The sequence below is a fragment of the Passer montanus genome, unplaced genomic scaffold (genome assembly GCF_014805655.1).
Source record: "Passer montanus isolate IOZ18808 unplaced genomic scaffold, ASM1480565v1 scaffold21, whole genome shotgun sequence".
NCBI lineage: Eukaryota > Metazoa > Chordata > Aves > Passeriformes > Passeridae > Passer > Passer montanus.
Genome location: NW_024366703.1, coordinates 12,293,686 through 12,318,712, shown reverse-complemented (window position 1 = coordinate 12,318,712; position 25,027 = coordinate 12,293,686). Strand labels below are relative to the sequence as shown.

Here is a 25,027-nt window from a genome sequence, read left to right as displayed (position 1 = left end):
GAAAGAGAAGAAAATGTTAGGGATTTAAACACCTTTATTCCTTTATCATAAAGTCCCACCACTCTTAGGTACAGCCACAGAAACATCTCTCTCTTGCAGCTCACAGAGAAAGACAAGTGGAAGCAGGAGAGAGGAAAAATAAGCCAGTAGATTTTTTTCTCAATTCTTCCCTAACCCTACAGCTTCATCACTCATAAGCCTTCCTCAAATCCACAGGTCTTCTAAAGTCTCTACACCCACTCACCCTTTAAGGCCCCTCACATAACCCTCAGCTTCGCTCTATATCCCTAAAAAGCCCCTGGATAATCCCTTCTCCTCCCTGCTGTGCTCCCTGCCGTGCAGCTGGACAAACAGCACGTCCTGCAGCCAGGTTTGGGTGACATGTCCCCTGACTAGGGGGCTGCCATGGGACAGAACAGCTAAATATCCAGCTCTGCTGGCTTTTCTCTCACAAATCTGAGCTTCCCTCCTCTGTGAGGGGAAAAGTTACAATCTCTTGGTAGGAATAGTGAATTTTTGGACATGGTACCTAAGTAATGCAGTTACTGTAGGCAGCCAGGCCCAGAAACAATTGACAGCCAGCAGACAGAGTACTTGCATAAATGTATTTTTCAGGACACTAAGCTAAAATGTGATATTGGAAGCTGTGGAAGTGTTTTAAAGGAAGGGAAATGAGCACAGTTATGAATTGTGGTGATTTTCAATATTGTGACAATGAAACTAAGTGCCAGCTTTCTCTCTTTGTACTGCATTCAAAACTGCTCAGCTGAGAAGTGAACTTTGCAGTGGATGGCAAGCTGCTGCTATATAAGCCTTTCACTGTGCAAAAACTGTTGTTACTTTTTTGATGTTTCAGTTGTCTATCCAAATAAAATCACCCGGTGCAAATGTGCATTAGGAAGCATATGGTATGTAAATAAATAGCAGGAGGCTTAGGCTAAACAAACTTCTATTTTCTGTCTCCCAATCTTCCTTCCCTTCCAAGTTGACCTTAACCATACTTGGAAAGAAAAACTGTTTCTCAATTATGTGTTTACACATGATAAGAGACAATCAGGCCTAGTCCAGTGAGGTCCAGTTAGCCATTATTTTTATGAGTGGAAGTTATCATAAATAATACTTCAGTTTCCTTAGCTCTGTATATCTTTCCCCAGGATGCAGATGTGCATAATTACTTGAGGTGAGACAAAAGAAGTCATACAGCATTGAGGGATTAGATCTCTCAGAAGGTCTCTTTTCCACTGTCTCCTCCTGATTGCAGGCAATCACAGAGAAGTTCAGTCTTAGTGAATCCTTCCTCCTTTTCCCACCTGAGTGACAGCCAGGAAACTGCACAGGACTGCAAGGCTCTCTTAACTCATTTCAATCAGCTGAAGGAGAACACAAAATGAGCTAAAACAGCTTCTCCTCTCTTCTGTACTCCCAGTTCAGCAAAGAATATCCCTATCTTTTTATTTGCATGTCTAACAAAGGCTGTGTGTGGACCGGAGTAACTGAGAAAGATGATCCCTGTCCTTCACATGCCACAAAGCATTAGTGCTGAAGCAAGTTCAGCATGGATGTCCCTGAGAGTCCAATGATTGTGAGAGAGCCAGGATGTGTGTTTGGCTGCCTAATATACTGTACCTTTGAGGGAATTTGCTCTATCACCATTTGCATTATGCAGTATGGCTGCTGTAATACATGTCAGCTGGAGGTACCTTAAAAATGATGCCTCACATTCAAAGTATTGCTGCATGCTCAGACGTTTTACAGGCTTCAGTTGAAGTAAAACATCATTGTCTGCATTATCTCAGTGTCAAAGAAGAAATATATTTTGTCACTCTAAAGACAAGGTCAACATCAAATTAGTCTCTTGCTGCCCTGTCTTTAAAACAAAAGGAAATAGCCTCTGTGCTGGGATGGAGAGCTGGAAGTGTCCTCACAGTGTCAAGATGTCATAAGACATAGATTAGAAATGAAGATGTGTACAACCACTACAGAACAGCTTGAAATAATCAAAGGTACAGCTTATCCAAGTCATACAGACATGCCCCAGTTAGCTTTGAAGTTAAGAGCCAAGATTTTCACAATACTGATTTTCAGAGGTATGGAAATCAGGTGAGTTGAAATAGCTGGCTGGTATTTGGGTAAATATTTTGGTAGCTCTCCTTAATGAACATCACGAGGCAGCAACTCTGTGGTTTGAAGACATGGATTAACAAATCTAACCAAAAATACACCTTCCACAGGACTTGAGGAGGGAAAAGACATGGAAAAGAACTACATTCTGCACAAAGGAAGATTTCTCTCCCATTTTCTAACTTATTAATAACTTGGAGTGTCAGGACTAAAAGAAATGGTAAGCCATATCTAACAACATAAGCTCAGTACAGAATAATAATAATAAAAAGTCCAACAGTTTCATGAGCTACTGGCTACCTCATGCTAACACTGTTTTACATGTACCAGTAAGAAAATGTGGCCTTAGCTGGCCAGAGAGAACAGTGCTTAATCACATCACTGCACTTCCTCATCTGAGCCCCCTGAGAGTGCACACACTCCAGCTTCCAGCTTCCAAAACTGAGACACTTCTACATCCACTCAAGCATCTCTCAAAACAAGCAATACACTTCAAGACAACTGTGTTCTACATTAATTATAAGAATTAGAAACCCATCACTAAATTGTTGATATAATTGAATGTATGAGAAACAAGATGAATCAGCTCTCAAAAAATGTGAATCACAAATGTCACCCCTGGAAAAAACACTGGCTAATCTAAGGTTTCTAGTCCAGCCAGAAAAGATCCTGCTTAGGTTTACATCCCAGTGATTCATTTTGTGGAAGGAAAAATAATTGTTTCTGCTCTTTCACAAAAATGCAGTTTGTGCAGTGTCATCAGTACATCAACAATTTATATTTGTTTTACTGCACAAAGGAGTTTCAAATCAATTTCAATGGCTGTACATTTGAAAAGCAGCCAGCTGGCTATTCAGAATTTTCAATGTGGTTGCCTTTATGTTACCAAGCAAATAAATAGACAGCCAAACATAAAGAGAATTTACAGCAGTTAATTAGCAAATGCCATTGTCCTACTAAACAGAAATTATTTCCACACAGTTGGATACCACTCCCCTTAGCAGACCCTCTTCATGATACTTCTTTCATAAAATGTCTACATATTTCTGTACCCTTTTAGCATATTTGTTTGTTGAAAATGTGCCTTTCAGATGGCTATCTAAATGTGTCACAACGGGCGACATAAGGGAACAAAATGCTTAATTTCTTTCAAATGCTGTAATAAGGCATTTGCTAAAGTCTGTAAAAAAAGATTCACAGACGTGTTTTATTCTGCAAGATGTGTTAATAGTAGCGTGCAGCTTCGTGAAAAGAAAATAAATCAGGATTAAATCTGTAGACCCATGTCAGCTATGCCAAAACTTGGAAGATGTCTCTCATTATTGCCCCATCCAGGCTGCCTTCCAAGCCTTGGAGGTTCTATCTTCAGTCACTTATGTGCCCATACACTTTTACACAAGACAAAGAGTATATAGAAACTCAATCATTGTAATATAGAGAAATGTGAAGAAAGTAGGGTTTTAAACCTCCCCTTGCATTATTTTCCTTCATACACTCAGCATTTGGCTTGCACTGTGTCCTATTCCACAGTTTCCAATCCTCCTCCCACAGCTGAAGGACAAACAGCACTTTAATTCTAGTCAAGATAAGAACAGATTTTTGCAATTCTTTGTCCCCTAAAGCCATATCTGAAACCCCATTCTCCTGTGCACAAAATGCTTTCCCTTTCCAAAGGCAAGAGTACTACAGGATTCTCACCTAGACTAAAATTGGAATACCTGAGCTCAGAGCAAACATCAGCAGCCCTGGCATGTGGCTGTGTGATCCTGGGACTGGAGTGCTACTATGGCTAACAGGGATTTGGAACTATTCACAGTCTGTTTTAGCAGCTGTCTCTTCATCAGAGACAAGTTTTACTGCTTGGATACGCTGATCCTCGTACATAAAAACCTCAGTGTAAAAGTCAATAAAAATTTTGCTTTGCCAATTTCATGGATTAAAAAAAAAAACAAACACGAAGCAACCCACAAAGATGTGAACTTCATCTCACCTGTTGCCTGCAATGGAGACAGCACCTCATTTCAAAACCAAGTGATTTTGCTGAGCTGGATCTACACTGGCTGTTGGGGGATGTTCAGTGGTGGACCTGGAAGTGCAGGTTAACAGAGGTTTTTCCAACCTAAATGATTCCATGGCTTGATGTTGTTGGGCTCCATTTTATCACTATTTTTAATGCTGTTTCCAATACCCTTGTGTATTTTTTTAATCTTACTTATTTCCCCCCATATGTTTTCCTGCACTACTTTGCCAACTTGCTTCTTCCTTTAGGTTTCTTTTAAGGCACAAGATCTAGATTTCAATTTTTTTGAAGTCTGGCCAAGTAAGAAAGGAGGAACTGTGTCAACAATAATAATAAAAACAGGGCAAAAGATCAGGAAATTTCCAAGGTATTCAACATTTCAACTTGCATTCAAAGGAATGTAATTAAATGCAATCAAATGAACCTAATGCAAAAATAATATTGTATTATGTATTATAAATATTATTAGTAACTGTTATTAACATGAAACATAGAAACCTTCTCTCCTATGAACTTTTTTTAAAAATAAAATTGGGGTAAGCTTTATTATTCTTTCCTTTGTATCTAAAGTTCATGAGGTTTCAAATAATATAAGCAAATTACTTGTAATTTTTCCTAAAGAAAGTGGAAAAGAAATGAGAAATCATTTAGCACCCAGACAATTTCACAACAGTAGAAAAAAAAGCACATATGAGCACACACACATCCATATACACAGATTTACACAAGTAAAGGTTCACATGCCCTGTGTAAAGCAACTGTTACAGAGAAGCCTGTTTTAGGTTCTGGAAACAAAAATCCACATTCATGACTGCTATTGCTGCTGGTAAAAGTATGTGCAAATTGGTAAGTATACAAAGTGACAAGGAAAGAGTGTTAAAATACAAGTTACCCATATACTCATTGCTGTAGGAGGATTTTTAAAATTGATTTATTAAGCAAACAGGTGTTTTCCAAACACATTAAAAAACATTAACTTTGCAATGCTTGTGAGATGATGCATAAAATACACTAGTCCTGAATTCAAAAGTGTGTTAGAAATGCAATAAGTTAAAATTAAGGAAAAAAAATTGTTCAAAACAAATTATTTTTGGCCCCTTAAAAAAAATTATCCATAATATATTACAGAATTTTTAATCCACCTAAAATTACAAAGGTACTACTCCTTTCAATATGATTTTTTCAGTCACACTGCTTAATAAAACATAAAGCACACTCTGTTTGCTCTTAGAAGCTACAGAAATTTCAGAAGGATTGACTTTTTAAAATATCTATTTGTGGTAATCTAGTAATTTTTAATGTTTCCCCATCAATAGATCATCCAATGCATAAAATCAATCTTTCATTCCATGGAAGGAAAAGAATTCTTGGTTTTTTGCATCATTGCTGCAGAAATGGTGGCTACCCTAATGGCACCACTGAGGTTGTAGAACCGTAGCATGTGCTGCAACACAAAAAATGCTGGTAAAAAAAATGGATCATTTCCATTCCTTCATTGGCCCAATGTTTCTACACTATGACATCATTCTGCATCACACACAGAGTTGTTAGGAGAATAATGTGCTAAAAGTAAAGAAAAATAAGCATAGAAAAAGAATTCAAGCTGAGCACTAACAGCAACATAGGTCAGCATGAAAACAGGGAAAACCTCAGAGATCTAAGGTTAGAATAGTGAAACAAAAGGAGTGAAAGTAGAGGCCTGCTTGAGACCTTGATCAAGCTCCAAGGGGCTCTGATGATACAAGCTTGTTTAACACGAGGAACAGAAGTGCAATTCATACGCCTGAATAAGCCAGCTAATCTTGTTAGGGCATGCATTCATGTAAAATTAGTCTCTGCATCTCTGTCTGAAAGAAACACTTGGATCTTTTTAATTTTTACGGCCTCTGGCAGTAAACGATTGTAATCATTTAACAATCGGACTCTTTGCAATTCAGAGCTGTTCTTGAGGGTGCTGCAGCCCACACTTCCAACCCAACAATGGTCAAGCTGAACTCATTTGGTTTGACTCCCTGTGTGCTGTGTTTCACATTCTCGGAGCTCATTTCTCTGCTAAGGCTTCCTGACAGGAACCTAACACACAGGCTGTGCCAGCTGCAATCCTGCCCATCGCAGAAAAAACCCTGATAAACTGTGGCAACAGAGAAAGCCTCCTGCCCCAAGTCCCAACATGATCACATAATTATTGACCACGTTCTCCTGACCTTTCGATTGCTAGTTCAGGGCCTTGTCTTATGATTATTCAGTGATTCAGTTATAAAACACTTCGGTACAAATTACACGTTTTAAATAAAAACATTTATTCAAGAGCAGAGTGTGTCACAGTAACTTAAAATAAAATCCGACTTGGGAATCTATGTCTTTATTACCACAGCAGCTATGCTGCTGGGCTTTTGCAGATTATCTGGCCCATGAGATTTCAGTAATGGGATGGCAAAAAACCCCTAAGTAGCAGAGTAAGCAAAACCTACCCCAAACTTTCAGACAAATTTAAAACTAAACATAGTGAAACAAACTAAAACCTTGCAATTTTTCATCAAACGAGGCTACTTTGCATGCTTGCAAGACATGGAGTAAACTATACTGGCCATTAGAACAGAGAATGTTTCCTAACAGGAATAAACCAAACTATAAATAGAAAACTTTATTACTCCAAGTGTTAGAAGCAGTCTTTTGTATACATACTAAGATACAGATAATTACAATATGGAGGCTAATGCTGCTACTAATTTAAAGGAGCAGGTGAATATAATGTAAATTTTCACTGATGTACCAAAGGGCTAAAATTTCTAAACTGTAATGCAATCTCTTTAGGAAAAAATAAACAGTGGCAGATGGGGGTCTCTCATGACATCGACCTCAAAGGAAACCCAAGACAATCTAAATCCACAGAAGTCGATGAAAGGATTCCTCAGTGAAAGAGGTCAATATTCCAACAACACAGAAAGACAGGAATTGTTCATTGAATAGTAAAAATTTCCTTTTTCTACCCCCACTGGACTGAAATATGCTTCTTTATCCTCTACATCACTTGTGTAGGCAGATATGAAGCATCTCTGTCAACCTGTGCCAATATTGCTCAACAGTTATCTTGAAGATCTGGTAAGAGAGAAGTAGGACAGACTTAATCTCCCTTAAATCCATATTAACCATGACAGATATACTTTCCATGTGCAACAGTTCCATTTGGCAGTTGTTGTCTTTGGTCTGTTCTTGAACTTTTGACTCTTTTCCACTGTTTTTTGAGAAAAAATTTAACAAATGTAAAATAGCTGCAGTGAGTGAGGAAGAGAATAAAACTGAGGCTCCAAACATTCAGGGAAATCTGACTGCATGGCAAATGGATGCATGATCAATAGCAGAGAGATGGAGAGAAACACATTATAGAAACACATTGAGAAATATTCCAGATGTCAGCAACACTAAGCCTCAGACATCAGATAACAAGTGTAGGAATACACTCACACTCTGATGTTCAGCTCTGCTTTGGGCTGAAGGTTGTTACTATTCTCTTTTTAGTAAATAATATTTGCTAACACAGATTTGAATAGTGTGGCTTTTTCCTGTAGTTCTTTGCTAGTGACACAGAAATTTAGGTAAGTTAAAATTGGATGTTTTTTCACATGTGCTCATTCCTGAAGGTAAAACTGAGTTGAAGGTAGCATAATTTTATGTTTGCATACTTCCTATTACAAAACTATACATTATTTACAAGGCTTGTGTATAGTTTTAGATATCTTGTTAAAATATTTTCTTGTGTAGGTTATGTGTTTCAGCTAGAAAAGAAAATTAATCTATCGAGTCATTGTTAAAAGGTTTTATGAAAGCAAAATTCAATAGAACATTTAGTCCAAATATTTTATAGAGACAAATTTGTCAAATCACACGAGTATTAAAAAAGAACAGGTGAAATTAATGACAAGTTCTATACAATATTTTTATAATAGATCTTGTGGAATTTACATAGCAACTTAAAAGTTTCCAAAATATACTATGCCAGTTTACTCAGCAGTTTGATTTAATTCCAGATTCCTTCTGATCTTTCAGAGAAATAAGGGATGTCCCAGACGAATAAGCAAGAGGATGTCCTAAAACCTTGATGAATGCAAGGAAATCACAGCAGCAAGATAAACTCTCTGCAGTGGCTTTGATGCTGATAATGCCTTTCAGCAAAGGACTACCCAGACCACCAAGGAGATGCAGGCTAGGATCAACCCACAGCATCTGAAGCCTCAGAGGAAACCAGATTATGATGTCTCTATTGTGAAAAAATGAAATTATTAGCATGCATTTCCATTAAAAACAGATTAAGTATTTTTGTTCATACAAATGAAAAATACCTCTGTTAAAAAATTCAAAAGCATCTGTCTGATTCCAAGTCCTACCCATTGGTAGTGAAAAACCTATAAGCACTTTCCTCATTGCCATGCATGTTGTTAGACACACTTTAAAAATCTGGAAAGAAGGCCTGTTCTGCCACTTTCAGGAATATCTACTCTATCAAAAGTCACAATATCCACATGATTAAGATCCCGCTACTTGGACAGAATAAAATGCCTAACACATAAATTACATTCAAGCAGATTTAATGAAGTTTTGATTTGTGGGTTTTGTCCCCTAACACTTCATTTTCCTTCACTCATAAGGATATCAAATTCCCTTGGGTTCTCTTTGTGAGTCCTGATGTGTCAGGGATAGGTTATTGCACAGAGTGGTTTGTTGGGTACTGCCAAACAACACGTGTTGTTGTGTTCTGGTCTCTCCCTCAATGAGAGGAATAGGATGAGTCTCAGTCCTCTAAACAGCCAGTTATTTTTATCACATTTGTTAAAGCTTATTATCTTTGCTATTTCTCCTTTTTTTTTTCTTTTTTTTGTCCAGAAATTGTGATATTTATCAACAGCTTAAAAATTTTAGGAGGATATGGAGGACAGAGACAAATCACCCTCTTTCCCTAATCAAAAATTTGCGAGAAGGTTCTCTGAAAACACACAATAGCCAATATTCCTTGAAGAGCTCATAGTTCCTCTCTCAGCTCAGCAGTGACACTCCAGAGCTGGTCACTCAGAGTGACAGGAAGGCCCCTGAAGTAGGAGAGTGGCACTGACAGGCTGTGCAGTGACACCAGCTCACGTCTGCACAGCAGCAAAGGTCCGAGCTGACAGAGCCTGACCCCTGTCACTGCCGTGCTGCAGGAGGCTACAGGACAGCTGCAACAGTCTGCTGCCATAAGAAAAGCCTTTCAATGCAAATCAGATGTTTGCTGGTAAAAGAGCACATTTTGACCCTAATTATGAATGGAAATCTCTCAGCTTCTCTCTCTGCTACATCTGTATACTATGGAAAATCGATGGAAATCACAGAACAGAAACTTAATTTATTGTCAAGTATATTTGGCATTAACGTTTGATATTTAACACATTCATCCAATAATTTGTGTTCTAATCTCGCGAACATTGGTTTCTGAAAAGGGTTGGAATTTGCAGATTTTGTTTTAACCATAAGAAACACCCTTATACTACAGTTTCTGCCACCAGTGTTCTTCTGCCTGTCTGGATTTATCAAAGAATGCAAGCTGGTAGCAGTATTCCACATATGTTCACTTTGTATAATCCTCAAAAAACAAAGGAGCTCAGAACTGCAAACAAATTGAATTTAATTCATTCATAGACCATTTGCAATATTTCTTCTTTGTGGGTAGCAGGAGGAAACACTGGCTTTGCTTACAGAATTTTGATAATATTTGGTAAAATCTTCATCATAATCTTGCACTTTTTGCATGTTTAAAGCATGTTTTTGATTACCACAACTATAGAAAACAGCAAAAGCAATATACCCAGCACAAGATATACAGATTTTCATTGATATATTAATCCTTGTTTTTTCCTGATCTGAAACAATATTAAGGGATAAACTGACATACTGTGTCTCTATCCTGTGTATGTCTCTAAAAACAAGAGGTACTTCAAGCTGTTCTGTCTCAAAACATGTGAAATGTGCTATACATAAATGGAAGGCAATTATTCTGGTTTATGACAATACTAATTAAAAATTAAACAAATTGCAGAGTCATTCTGATGCAAGTAAGGTTACCTGAGTATCTGCTATGGCCACTAATAGAACAGCAGCAGCACAGGCACAGCCACATCAGCATATGGCAGGTGGAGAAGGACAGAGGAAAGGTGAGAGAGCACCTGAGAGAATTGGCTGCCAGTGAACACAATCTGATTCATGGAAAAAACAACTGCAAGGGTTTGCTTGACATCAAACTGAGCAAAAAATGTAGACGCTTCTATGAGGATTCAACAATACATAAAATATATCTGTCACAGTAAGCAAACAGGTGAAGGGGTATTTAGCCACAAGCATACAAATTTCAGCAAGTTTTCACCTATAGCACACTGGAAAAAATGCCCCCTTGCACAATGCCTGAAGAGAAAAATCACAAGTTGGGGTGGGAAAAGTATCAAAGTAGCATCATTGAAAACAACAACCATTTTATCCCAACAGATGGCCAAGTGGCAATATAATGCTTTGTTAACTTTGTACCAAGGGCACCAAGCATTTGTGCCTTTCTACCCACCTGAAAGGAAAAAAAAACCACCACCACACCCCAAACCCCTAAATCTATGAGCTATTTTTATATCAGGAAGAACTGTTGTTATTCCTAGCCCTCTTACAAAGGTATGTTTTATGAAACCCAGGTGATGACATTTCATTCCACTCCAATGAAGGCATGCAGAGCACTGCAGCAGGTTCCATCCTGCCTAACAATGAATAACACAATCATTGGCAATTATGTCCGTGGGCTGCTCTTACAGTGGTGCCATCCAAAGCATGTTTAGTATGGATGTGAAAGGTGATGAGGACATCAGTCCGATAAAAGGGCAGACTCAACTCTCCCTGGAATTACCAGGACTTCATAAATTCAATGTAATTAGTTTTGGACCAAATTACTATGCATAAATCCTCAAATAAACTTGCTACAATTGTAGGCAATTGATAAAAAAACAGAATAAAGGGACATGAGCACTGCATGCAAAGGAAATTTACTGGGAACTGTGGCTAAATACCTTAGCTGCCTTTGATATATCCCATTTTAAGGGTAAACAACTGTTCAGTTATCAGTGATGTCAATTTCTGAAGGCTTAAAGATTGTGTATCCAAAACTATTAATTTTTAGAGGACAAAATCCAAAATATGATGTGATGCTAGTTAAGTCTATTTCTCTGTACTGAAAGAAAAATACCAATTAATACTGAACATAAAATCTTAAAAACTTCAAAACATCTCAAAGTTTCAAAATATCTGATAAATATGCATAATTTCATTCTAATGTTTTAAAATCAGAACAAATCCCTGCCAAAAGCAATTCAGAACAGCACAAAATATTGCTTCAGGTATTAAAATGCTTGCTGCACTAGTAAATTTCATTTGCACTTTTTAAAAAAAGCCATGCTATGAAAAAGCAAAAACAGATTTCCAAGGTGCATTGTAGAAATGTTCTGAACCTCTGAATCGCCAGATAAAAGTTCTCAAAGATAGGAAAAAAAAATCCCCACTTAAAACAGGATCAGTGCTCATTTCTTTGTGGAATCTAAATGAAACTGAACATATAAATCATGCCAATTACATAAAAGATGGAGAGTGTATATGGTCACAGATGTAAAATGAATATTTACCTATGAAGACTACTCAGATATTTTTAGTGCTACTGTTGAATAAAATTACTCTGCAGTGGCAGTATTTGCCACAGAGCTTACTCCCCTGACATCAAGTTGGGTTTCAGACTTGCACTCCCAAAATTCATTTTAAAAGGATAAGAAAACACACAAAAGATGAAAAAAATATTAATAGAGTTAAAGTAGCAAATGGAAAGTTTAAAATCTAATTTGAAAGGGGAGCTGACTCTCTCCCAAGCTATTGAACATTTATTGGATACAATATGCAGTGAAATGGAATCAAACTTGATATTAAATTCAGGATGCAGCCTAGGTTGGGATATTAATAATCTCTTCCAAGAAAAGCAAATGAACCTGTGGAACAGGGAAAGTTTTAAGGGTGAGGGTATGAAAGGGTGAAAATTGCAGTTCATTTACCATGTCAATTAACAGAGCCCAGGGACCTCCCCAAGAAGAAAACTTCAGGAGCTTCTCCCACAGGGACACAAGCTGAAGTTCACAAGTGTTTATTGGCATTTTTTTTTCAGTCTTTCAGTCCACTCTTGTGCTGTCTTTCTCTGGGGTGAGGGGTTGTGGGTGGGGGATTGATTGGGTGATTTTTAGATTATGGCACAGATATAAATGCAGAGATACAAGGATAAGCAGTTACAGTGAGAAATTTCCATCACATATTGCTCTCACTCTATGCTACTTTCTATATTACAGGGGAATCCTTATGGGAATTTTAGGTATCTAAATCAAATTTCAGACCTCATTGCAAAGGCCTGCTCCTCCAGAGGGCAATGCAAGACTCCTGCAAGACCCAGCTGCCCTTTCTTTTGCAAACAGACACTTTCTGTGTGTAGGACAGACACTGAGACACAGCAGGGGCAGATGCATTTATACATTCAAGTGGCCTAAGCTGCAGAAGCAAATAATAGTGGTAAGAGTATGTAGGTAACAAACTATAAATTCCCCCCCCCCAACATCAAATAAAATGATGGGATGAGAGTTTCCTGCATTTTCCCATTCACCTGTACTCCTCCAGAAAATGCAATGACTTGGAAGAAACAATCTTGCTAGCTATTACTGAAATTCATTTTAATAAGCTGCAACTTGGTGTTTTCTTATTTAAGCCATGTATTACAGTTTTCTTCTTCAATTTCTGCTTTGCTTCACATTCCACTGTATGTGTACCTCTAATGAGGAGACAACTTTTAAAATTAAAAGCATTAATAAAATGCAGCTTGTAGATATTTTTAAATTTAAAAAAAAGTCAGATGTGAATAAGCATCTGGGGATCTGAATAGTTATTTCTTTTATTCCAAAAGCTTCCAGCAAAAGAGCTGTTTCTGGAGAATTAAAGGTATAATCCTCTACCAATGCACTGACAGATACTTTATAGCTGGTGCCTTTTTTGATAGTATATGCTTTTAAGCCATTCATACCAGTAAGAAAATATAAGTTTCACATCTAAATGATGTAAATCTCTTTCTTTTGGAACTTGTCTGAACTTCCTTTTATTCCCTCCCTTTGAGTGGATAATAAACCATGGCTGTGTAGCATAAATGAAACATGGACCACCATTCCTTGTGGTCATATTCAACCCTTATTTTGATCCCTGTCAATAAGGAGAGCCCTAAGTACTCAGGTCCAAATTTAAGGAGGTCAAGAGTCCTCAGTTTCCCACTGTTCTTCCTGCACTGATCCTGGGTAGTAAGGCAAGTGCTCTCCTGGCAGAAGCCAACAATATTGTCCTGCTGCATCCTCCCTTCTTCATTACACCGTTGCACTGTCCCTTTTATCCTCTTAAACCTTTAGTATGGTGATTTTGACAGTCAAGAAACAGTCTAATCTTTCATTATTATTGTATACCAGCAATGCACTCAGGCAAAGGCAGTGTTTCTCTAAAGAGTCATCAATCTAGAGAAATCATTTTGACAATTGAGTTCAAGCATAACAGCCAAAAGGCAGAGGCCTTTTAGAAGTGCCAATTTTAACAAAAACACAACACAGCTGAGATGTGTTTCATAAGAGCATATTCAAGTACTAACAAAATAGAAAAGATAACTAATGATGAGTAACAGAAAGGAGAAACAGATGTATCTGATGGGAGAGGGAATGTGAACAGTGGAAAAATCAAAGATAACAGCCATACAATCAAAATCAGGAGGACAAGGAAAGAAAGACATAAGATCAATTAAATATGCTTATTAGAATCTTCCCATATTTCTGGCAGAGACTAACAGTATAAGAAAATGAGTACAGCTGTACAAGTTTGTCATTTACTTGGAGAGGCTCCTCATGAAAAAGCTTTGTCATAGCTAATCTTTCTTCTGGGAGCTTTCTGAATATGTGGCAGATAGAGAGTGCATTTGAATACTTGTGTAAAAAATAGTAAGGAGAACTGAATTACAGCTAAACACAAAAGTAGTGTTCTTACAGCATGATAATACAAATAAAGCAGTATTTTTAGAGAAATATTTCTTCTGGGAGAATGACATTTCATACCAGTATCATGGATACACATGTGCCATTCTTAAAAAAACTGGGGTTTTAGCATTATGTTCTTTCTATTAAGAGATAAAAATCAAACAGAGCCCCACTCAATTAAGGATGAGTTTCCATTTTTGAATAGAATTATGATTACAAACTCCCTAAGACATCAAGAAGATGTATTTTTTCCTTATCTAACCAGTGGGTCCCAGTGTATAAAGCCACACAATCTCTTCAGAGCCTGGCACTAAGTATGCTGGCCTCACACCCAGAGAACAATGACCTGCTGCAAAACACGATTGGACTCGAATTTGCAGAGTTACTCCCTTGTTATCACACACAGCAGCCATTCAGCATCAAAGGCACCTTCACTTAGGATTCAACAAACATTTATCTTGAAGAAGAAACTGTAAAGTACGTTAATGAGAGGTATTAAATATGCTCAACAGCTAAAACGGGAATGAAACTCTCCAGAACTTCAGAACTTTGTTCCTTATTATCAAAAGCACATAAGCACCACTTGACAAATTTTAATGTGAACATGGGGGCGGGGGGAGGTGTCACTGTGTAATTTTGTTGAGCTAAAACATTACTCTAATTTAATCAGACAAAAAAGCCCTATTTATAATTTGATTCACTATCTTTCACAAACAATTTTACTTTCCTACCTTTTCCCTTTGTTCACTTAATTGCTAGATTGCTTTAAGAATGTATAAAGATCAAAAGCTGATTTTATGGCACTTTGAGGTGTGAAAATCAAAGACAATCATAAACAAAAGATGATTAAAAAATAGCTTTTTACCCTCCAAAAATAAAATTTTTATTTTTAGATTGTGGGTTTGGCTTTCTTTTCCCTGCTTAAATATTTGTGAATGGTGTGAACTACAAACTGTGTTGGATTCTTCAAAGCAATCACACCCACCTGATGCAAAGCACAGCAGAGGCAGGTACAGAACAGCTGCAAAATGAAGTCACAGTGCACACTGAACTGTATTGTGCCTCTTGTGTATCTCAGTGTTTTCAAATGCTGGAAGTCTTATATACAATTTACTGATGGGGCATAACACCAGATCAGAGCAGCTCAAATAAAGGGCAAAGTTTTAACCCCACTAAATCAATGGTAAATCCAGTAACAGCTGCTATAGGATTCCCCTTCTTGCAATTTTATGCATTTAAAATTTTAGTCTGCCTCCTAGAACATGCAGAAAAAGCACTAAATGTAGGCAGTTACACCTGCATATTCCTCATTTCCCTGTTACCCATTTGGGCCATGGTATTACAGTGACCTAGAGAAAGGCACATGCTTTCTGTTTGTGATGTTCCAGGCTCATCCCACAAGGAAGAACTCACTGCCAACAACAAATGCTTTGTTCAGTGATTGTTTACCTATATTACGAAAATATTTATTGCTTTTTTTTTTTTTTTTTTTTTAACAGTAATGTGAGGGCACTGATGGGTAGGTAAAACCAGCTCTTAACATCAGCTCTGGGGAAAATATTGCTCTGAGTAAATCAGGCAAAAGTTTTTACACAGAAACAAATGTGTGAACAAATCAATGTTTTTCACATAAAATGGAAAAGAAAACAATTGATTTCTTAGAAACACCAATAACGTATCTTTGACAGACTTCAGTGTCAAGTACCTACTTCAACTGGTGCAGACCAGTCCAGTGAACACTGCTTTTGAAATTCAGTGCTTCCAAAGCTGATAACAGAGGGCCAAGTCCCACTGGGGGACAAAGCCTACAAGAAGCTGAATCTGTGATCAGAGAAACATTTTGTAAACACTTACACTACCTTCCCACCTGGAGGACACTGAGCAAGCAGAATGAAAGTGCTGCATGACAGCTGCCTGCCTGAGGCCTCCCTCCACCATGGGGAGAAAAACAAAGCCAGGATTTTTCCACACATATATCCTGCAGCTCATATTGGAAAGAATCAAACAGCAAAATAAAGGAATTTAACCTCCCCCCCTCCCCCCAAACAGATAATATTTCCCTTCTCTTGGAGTAAGGAGACCCATAAACTATGAATCTGTGTACTGGGATGCTGTGGGATTGAGCAGTAATTGGGCACTTACAGACTGTAAGGATTGGGATGCAATGAAAAAGTGAATACAGTGCTCAACTTGGTAGCAGAAATAGCATCTGCAAAATATATGGATTAGAGGAAGATCTCTCGAAGATAGCAGAAACTTTTCAAAATAATGTCAGTCTGACCTGAGCAGGATGCTAGCTAAATAGAGGGATATAAACTTTCCTTTGTAACTCTTAGCTATGAATGTGAATTTTATGTGGGTTGACAGGGAATTTTTGACTGTATCAACTACTAGAAAAACCTATTTACTGCTGATATGATAGACTGTATTTTTTCATATCATATTTTTCTTGCAATCCAGCTAAATCACCTTATTTCTTTATGTTAGAAATATATATTTACTTGCTTCTTCCACCAAAAAAAAAGTTTCATCTAAATGAAGCTGCTTACGTTCCACCAAAAGTGAGATTTTTTTTCAGCCTGAAGAGAAATATCTTTGTAAAAAAAAATGTTTTGTAATAGCTTTTATACCATACTATTACTTCCAGTTAATAGCAACCTTGTAAGTAGATACAAAAAAAAAAGGAAAATAAAGGTAATTGTGTTTTCTTCATTGTCAATTTGCATGCATTCCAGTTGAACAAAAAATATAAAGCAATTAAATAAAGTTAGGATTTAGCCTTTGCATCACACTCTGCTTGATTCAAATATTTTACCCTAAACCATTTTTTAGGAACAAACAACATGGAAAAATTAATAGCATATTCAAATATTTGTGATATCCCAAGCATTATATTTCAGGAACACAATATTAATTTTAATTAGAATTTGCATGTGAGAGATATTTTGCTTAAACTGTATGATTTTATGCAATTTTCTACCAATGATTCAAGATAAAAGGAAAGCCAAAGGTTATATGTAAATTGGTCATTATATAAGGAAAGAAAGCGTGTTTAAATTATGATAGTTGCATGTCAGAAAACAACAAGCAATTCTGAAACTACTGAAAAAATACAGTATTTTCCATCTGTAGGATAGATATCATCTGTCACAGGATACAGGCAAGCAAGAAGAATGACTCACAAACATGCAGCAGCTACCTTTTATAAGAATTTTGTATATGTTCTAAACAGTGCTGTTGCAAAAATGTGTATTTTAAAATACTGTTGAGACTTAAAGTCAGTTAAAGGTTCAGTTAGAGGAAAATCAGAATAATTGCAAAACTATGTATGACCAAAAAAAAAAAATCAAACAAAACACCAAAACAAACAAAACCCCAAGCAAAACAACACAAAACTTGCTCAATTTCTCATCTATATGTGGTTTTCATTTTGAAACTCAAACTCTCTTGCCTTGCCTGCCACTCATACAGGAAAACCAGTATTACACAATGAAGGGGATGTAAGGTGCAAAACAAATAATCCAGCCCAAATCATGAAATGAAAAGTCAAAAATGAAAAAAAAATTATTCCACAGGGTGACTCAGTCACTTGGATGGACATCATGGACATGAACTTAAATGGCACAAAAGGCAAGGGGCTATTTTTGACCCTGATTTTCTCATGTCTGAAATTTTGAAAAGTTTAACCATGGTACATGACATCAATAACTTCAAAGGCTGCATTTATGCAAATGAGATTTGTAAAGAAGAAAGCTGCTCCTTAAAAGCCTTTTTAATGCAAAAGATATGATGGAATATCTGTATAATTACTTGCCTTTATCGCCATTTGGGACATAGTTTTGCAATGAAAGTATAAATATCAAATTAATGTAGATTTTTAAATAGTCTTTAATGAGGAAGTGCAGGTGCTATTAGAGCACTACTGTGGAATTTTGGTGCTGCAATATCATATCATGTAGCCTTAGTCTAAGAGAAATCCTGGATGCTTCATCCCTGGAAGTGCTCAAGGCCAGGTTGGACAGGGCTTGGAGCACCCTGCTCCAGCAGAAGTTGTCCCTGCCCATGGCAGCAGGAGTTGAACTAGATGATCTTTAGAGATCCCACCCCAAACTAACCCATGTGATTCTGTGATTCTATAGCAGATAAAATGCTCCTGGTATGTACAAAATACTCTGGCCTCAAGTGGGTTTTTTAAAACATAAGGTCATAAGGTTCAAAGAGACCTACAGAGACTGTCAAGGGACTCCACACCACCCTACAAAGTCATATCCAGGTCTTCTAATTTCTGTCCTGTATTTGCCCACCCCACTCCTAAAGGCTTACACTGACAAAGGCTCTGGAATGTCAGAGATTATCTACTGCAGAACTACACTACTAATATCATTATAATTTATTAATTTTCATTGTATCACCTGAATGTTCTTTGCTGCAACATGGGCACTTCGTTTCTCATCCTTTCTACAACAGATTCTGATAAATGCATTATTCCATTCCCCACCTTCAAGGTTTTTATCACACCTCTCCATGATCTTTAATGCTATGAAACTATAAACAGACACACTTTCCCACCTCTCTCCTCTGAACATTTCCAAATGTTCCAGAGTTTTTGAACTGCTCTGTCTAAGCTGGCCATGATCTCCACTTAAAGCCATAGTCAGGAAAGGACAAGAATTAGAGTTATATACATGCCTTAGAGTTATATATGCAAGCCAGAAATATATTCCTTTATTTGTAACTAGATTGCTGTTGACTTATATTCAGCTTGTGAACCTTTCTAAGCCATTGATCAGCTCTGAGGAATTGTAGCACAGTCAGCTTTTTCTTCCTGCTGTTTCTGTGAAGATGATTATTTGTACCAGATTATTTCTAAAACTTGCTTTTACCAGTATGGATATTGCTTCCAGTTTCTAAAGGTTGTTTTGAAGCCTGATCCTGCTGGCAACACACTCCTGACCCAGCTGCTCCTATGCAAATTGATGAGATGTAATCTCCAACTGCAGGACTTAGGTCATTAAAAAACACTGATGAGTTCTGGAGCTAGGACAAAGCTTTGAAGGGGCTAATGCAGATAACTACAGTCCACACATAGTTAATCCCTCATTTCACTGATAAATAACATCTGATTATGGGGTTTTGACCACTTTTGCACCTACTCCACAGCTATGTAATCATGACAATGCTTCCTTGCCTTCCCTATTAAAGTATCCCGGGATAGACTTTTTATAGTCTTTATAATGGCCAACTGTACAAGCACCAGATGTTTTCTCCTCCATTCAAAAGGACTTTTATCCTACCTTGGAAGAAAAGCATACTCCTTTTGTGTGATTTGGTTAACGAAGAGAACATCCAGGCTTTTAATCTTTTTTTATTTTTTCATAGATGCTTACAAACAGCTTCGCTTTTATTGACGGATGTTTCTGGGAACTCACTGACTAATTCTCTGGCTCCTCTTTTCCTCCCTTTCCACAGAGATGATTTATGTCCATCGTTTTCTGTAAGCTGACAGCACACTGGATGCTCTAATCAGAGGTGGACATTTTGTGCATGGGTGATTTAGTCATTAACAACGTGGACTTGCTTTCCATGTGAATGTGGAAAGGGACGAGTTCATTAGCTTATACTTAATATTATACATTATATTACATTATATTTAATATACACAATTTCATAATATATTATAGTATACTGAATATTATTACTAGACACTTTTAAAGTATTAAGTCAAAACCTGGTGTGCCTGATACTTGCACATGGGTCACATATGCTGGGATACAGTATTTTTCTAACATGCATGTTCCCACTCTTCTGGAAATATTATTCCTTAACTTTGTGAAGACAAAATAATTATGGTAGGCAAAAAGCAGTGTAGGATCAGTATTGTGCACCATTAACTTATTCAGAAAGCATAAAACCCTACGAAATGGGTGATTGATTTTAATTAAGATGAAAATCAAACACATACAAGATATTTCATACATTCATAATGTATTTTAGCAAATATTGAAATATGTATGAAATTTAACACATTAAAGTAACAGACTGTATTTCACATGTTTGTATCTCTTCACCCCAAAAAAATTAGGAGAATGATTTAGTGTCCATTTCACTCCTTTTTCCTGCCTAAATGAACAGAAACCTAAATAAGTAGCCTAGGGACAAAGGGTCATTATGGAATAAAGAAAAGAGTCATCAAAGTCCCCCAATTAATACCAACAGAATCTTTAATGAAAACTGTATCACCACAACCTGTACAACTGTTTGTGTGCCACAGGTGAGGAACTGATGGCCCAGGCAGTGAAAGAACTGGCAAAAAGGCACCTACAACACTAGAAAGGAAAGGACTGACTTCCAAAGCCAAACTTCTCCAGCTGGGAATTTGTATTTCCCTGCCTCCCTCAGTACTTCTGACCATGGCTGCACAAATATAAAAGTCTAAGAAGCTACAGCTATTTAAGTCTATGATAAGTCTTAATTAACTGGGATTTTCAAAATGTATGTGAAGCAGAAAAAAAACATAACAAGCTCAAGCTACAGAATTCATTGTGGTTTCAGTTTTGCTAATTGCATGTGGGTCAATTGACTGCCAAAGCAGTCTGGGCTAATTTACTGATGTCACAATTTAACTGCCGTGGTGCACTCAATCCAATGAAACCCAAACAAAATACCAAATGATATTCTGTTCTCCAAAATTTACTTGTGTAAAAATTGACTGGCATGGATAAAAATAATCATCTGTTCAGATATTCAAATTCCCTATATTACTTTTGCTACTACACAACTGTACTAAAATGACATTACATTAATTTTAATTAAGTTTTGCATTTCAAAGCATTTTTTCCACACATAGTATGTTTTTATGCAACTTCTGTCAATACTTGAAGATAAAAGGAAAGCCAAAGGTTATATGTTAATTATTAATTATCTGTTGAAAATAGTGTAATGAGCTTGGTTTATATCAGGTCACACTAACTCTCAACTATTGTTTGTGAACTGCTGGAGCAATAAAAAATACAGCTCCAGGAAGGATAAATATTGCGTTATTATATTCTTGAAAAAGAACAACTACTCTACATTTTTGTAGGCTGTGTCATATACCCATGGGTTTCTTTAAAGTTCTATTTGATTGTGTAGTTTTTGGTTTTTTGGAGGTTTTTTTTTGGTTTTTGGATTTTTTGTCGGGGGTGTGGAGGGCATTGCTGGCTTTTTTTTCCCCAACCTAACCTTTCACAGGTGTTGGCAAGTTCCTCCAGAAATAAGTATACTATGCAAATCCTGTCACCATGACCCTGCTATTATTTTGCCTTCTATCCAGAGAAGGGGAAGAAGCCTTGAAGGTGCCCAGATGAACTGCACAGCCAGTGTTTGCTCAAGAGGGGTGACCCCAAGGAATGTTTGTGTGTACAAACATCTACAGAGAGCAGAGAAGCCCCCCATGGAATTTGTTGATAGCAACAACACTGACACTCACAGCAGTGAACACAATCTGCTGACAGAGTAAACCAATTAATAGTGCAGGCACTGAAAAAAATCACTTGGTGAACTTATTTAATTTCCAGCTGCATTGATCTTTGCATCTGCTTTGCATTGATTATTAAAGCTCTGACTTTAGCAGGGGGTCATCCACATAGGAGAAACTTCAGTGCCTTCAAAATGTTTTTGAAGAAAAAAACCATTAGTCTGTATATTATCAACACTAACTTTAAGAGATAAAAAGGTGGATGTGTTTATTTTAGAAGGAAGCTACTATCCATACTGGGCAAAGTGAATGCAAACACTTTGGAAGAGATTCAGGAATTATATGAATCCCACCTTACTGCTACTCAATTGAACACATATGTAAATGTACCTAAAAATCAGCTCTGAAAAAAAAATCACGTATTTGCAAGGAAATGGATGTTTGTAGAAGCAGCAGCAAATGTTCCATAAACTACAAGCAATAAAAGTTATTGTTTGCATGATTTAATGTAATTTTTCGAATACATGACTAGCATTCAACTGTAAATAAACAAAACTTTAGGTAGAAAGGAAGAGCAGAGTAATAGAGAGGAACTATGTCTTCTAGGCTTGGACTTTGAGTTATTTCCCTGCTCTTTGGAGGAAGGACAGTTCAGCCTCAGTTTCTTTCATGTTTCTCCCATTGCAGGTGACTCACCTGCAATGAAGGTGAGTGCAATGAAGGCCAAAGTTGCCCACCCAGTGCAACTAAAATTTCTGGAACTCTGAGAAAAACAATGGAGTATCTACAGAGGAGTATTTGCATTTTTCTCTTGAAGACCTCTTACTGTAAATTGTGAAACCTTTTCATTCTCTCTTCATATTCATTTCATTCTCTTCTTGCAACACTGTTGTTTGTAGCTAAATTCACTCTTTTCTTACAGGGCTTTGAGAAACAGGTTTGTTTGTGTTTTAATAGGGGAAAAAATTGATGCTATGCTGCAAAGACAGAGGAAATACAAACATAAAGAAGAGTCTCACCACTTTGGGCCAATATTCAACACCTGCTCTTTCTTTTTTGTTAGGAGACAGAAATGAATCATCTACTTTTGTGCAATCCTCTTTATTTACAAAGAACACATCCACCATCCTCACTCCTTTAGCACTGTGGAAACCAATTCAAATTACTTTTCTTGTCATAAATTCTAAAGGAGTTATCTGGCTTCTTCCCAGGGTCCCACTAAGGACTGCCTTTCTCATTGTCTGCTGCTTTTTGCTGACAGCTAGTTTGCTACAAATTCTGCTAATGCTCCTATGTTTACAACCAGTCCCATGGAAAACTCTCAGACCATGTAGCTCAAAGCACCCCCAGGCTCTGCCAAGTGGCCACTTGCCTCAGGCAGTCTTTTCCATTTGGGCTAGTTCCCTCTCTCTCTCGAAAATAACCTTAATTTTACCTTCCTGTTGCCTTGAAAACTTACCCCAGTACACTTGCAAGAGTTAACCAGAGAGTAGGACTCTATATCGCCATTGTAAAATTAGCATTATCTCCAGAAGCATTTTATATTCATATTTAGAAAGCTCAACTTTGATAATAAATTCTACTGAACAGAATATCACAACTATTAATTTTAAAGTACTGTTATCAGCAGGAAAAACTACATTCAAGCTTCCTTTCTATGCATATCCCAGGAACCACATATAATGAAACTAATTTATTTTGATTATTGCCTTTTGGGAATCTTCAGGCTAACTCCACTACACAAATGTAAGAAAGAACTTTGGTTATTATGTTAAGAAAAGCGAACAATTTTCTTCTCCTGGTCATAAGTACAAATAATAAAACACCTACTTTGTTTCTTTCCCCTGATTTATTTTTTTTATTAAAGAACTCACTATTTTAGTTTTACAATTGGTTGTTGTCTGTTATCTTCTTTACCTTCTGAATTTTGTGGAATAAAGAAACAGATCTGTTGGCAAGCTTTCACAAATACTTTGTATCAGCTTTGCTTAATTCACTCCCCAACAGAAATTTTTTCAATATAATATTGAGTCTGTCACTGGCACCATTTAATACTACTTTATACAGAGAACAAGCATGTTGTGAGCATTACTAATATAAGAATTAATCACATGCTTACTTGTATGAAATGACAGTATTATAAATAGAACCTCAATTTTACAAAATGAAAGCAAAGAAAGTGAAGAATAACTCTCAGTATGGGAGATTTGACGCAATGGGTTATTTGTATTGTTAACAAGAAGTCAGGTCCCCACAAGTACCAGAGTATAAAGAGTGAACACTGTGAAAATTGGGCAGGATAAATTGTCATTTGCAAGTGCCTTTTATACTGACTGCAGAGGGAGTCCTGAGACAAGATCTAGTGTCAGCTAACCAGGCATATTGCTTGAAAGGTTCATTCAGAGAGGAACCTAAATTTTAGGTTGGAGAGAATGCAGAAAACATCAACCTAAAATAAATGTCCCAGTTATCCTCAGTAAAACTAGACACACAGTTGAAATAAGCAGTCATAGCTCTATTGATTTCAGAGGAGCCTGAGCAATATAACAAGTTGAGATTCTGGTCCTATGAATAGCTCCTTTGACTTCAGTAGGATTACTCACACAGCCTATGAGTAACTACATACAGATGTGCAAGATATTTGCTAAGCAACGGACAAGAAGATAGCAAAAAAAGAAAAATTATCTGTGAGCTTAACAACTTTTAAACATAAACTATATAATCCTGTAGACACCTACACACATGAATACTATTACACACTGGGGTACATTAATTATGCATGTCAATATTTCTTGGTTTGCTTACATCTGCTGTTGTTGTTTCCTTGCTCAACCTGAAAAACAAAGTATTGTTTTTGTTCCTTCAAAAGCTGTTGTTCAAGAATACACCATATTCTCATATACTTGCTAAAGTAAATGTGTTGCATCCCATAAGCAATATCATATACACCAAAAGCCATTCCTATCTTTTTTAAAATGAATACTTTAAAGTGTTGTCATTTCAATAGATAGCAAAGAGCTTGAGCTGAAATGCTCATATTCACTACATTCATTAGTGCTATTGACATAACTGAACTTCTTTGTTCTTATTAGAGTTACCATAGAAATGAGCCTAAAGCTATTACATGAATTGTTACTGCTATTAAGAAGTAGTCTACTTCAGTTTCATTTGTCTGTTTGTAAGAGTTTCTGAATATTTAAGAGAATAAAACTACCTTGGTAACAAAATCAAGGCAGAAAGGTGCAGGGTTTTTTAAACAAATATAAGCATATTTAATAAACAGAAGCAATAGCTTGAGTGGCACCCACACACTGTATGTAGCAAGCATTTCCAACA

The 25,027-nt window shown here is 36.9% G+C and overlaps 1 protein-coding gene across 4 annotated transcripts in view; it reads right to left on the bottom strand.

Moving 5' to 3' along the window:
• ATRNL1 (attractin like 1) overlaps nucleotides 1-25,027 on the bottom strand; it is a 436,152-nt gene that overhangs the window by 176,684 nt on the left and 234,441 nt on the right. The gene's annotated exons all lie outside the window — the stretch shown is intronic.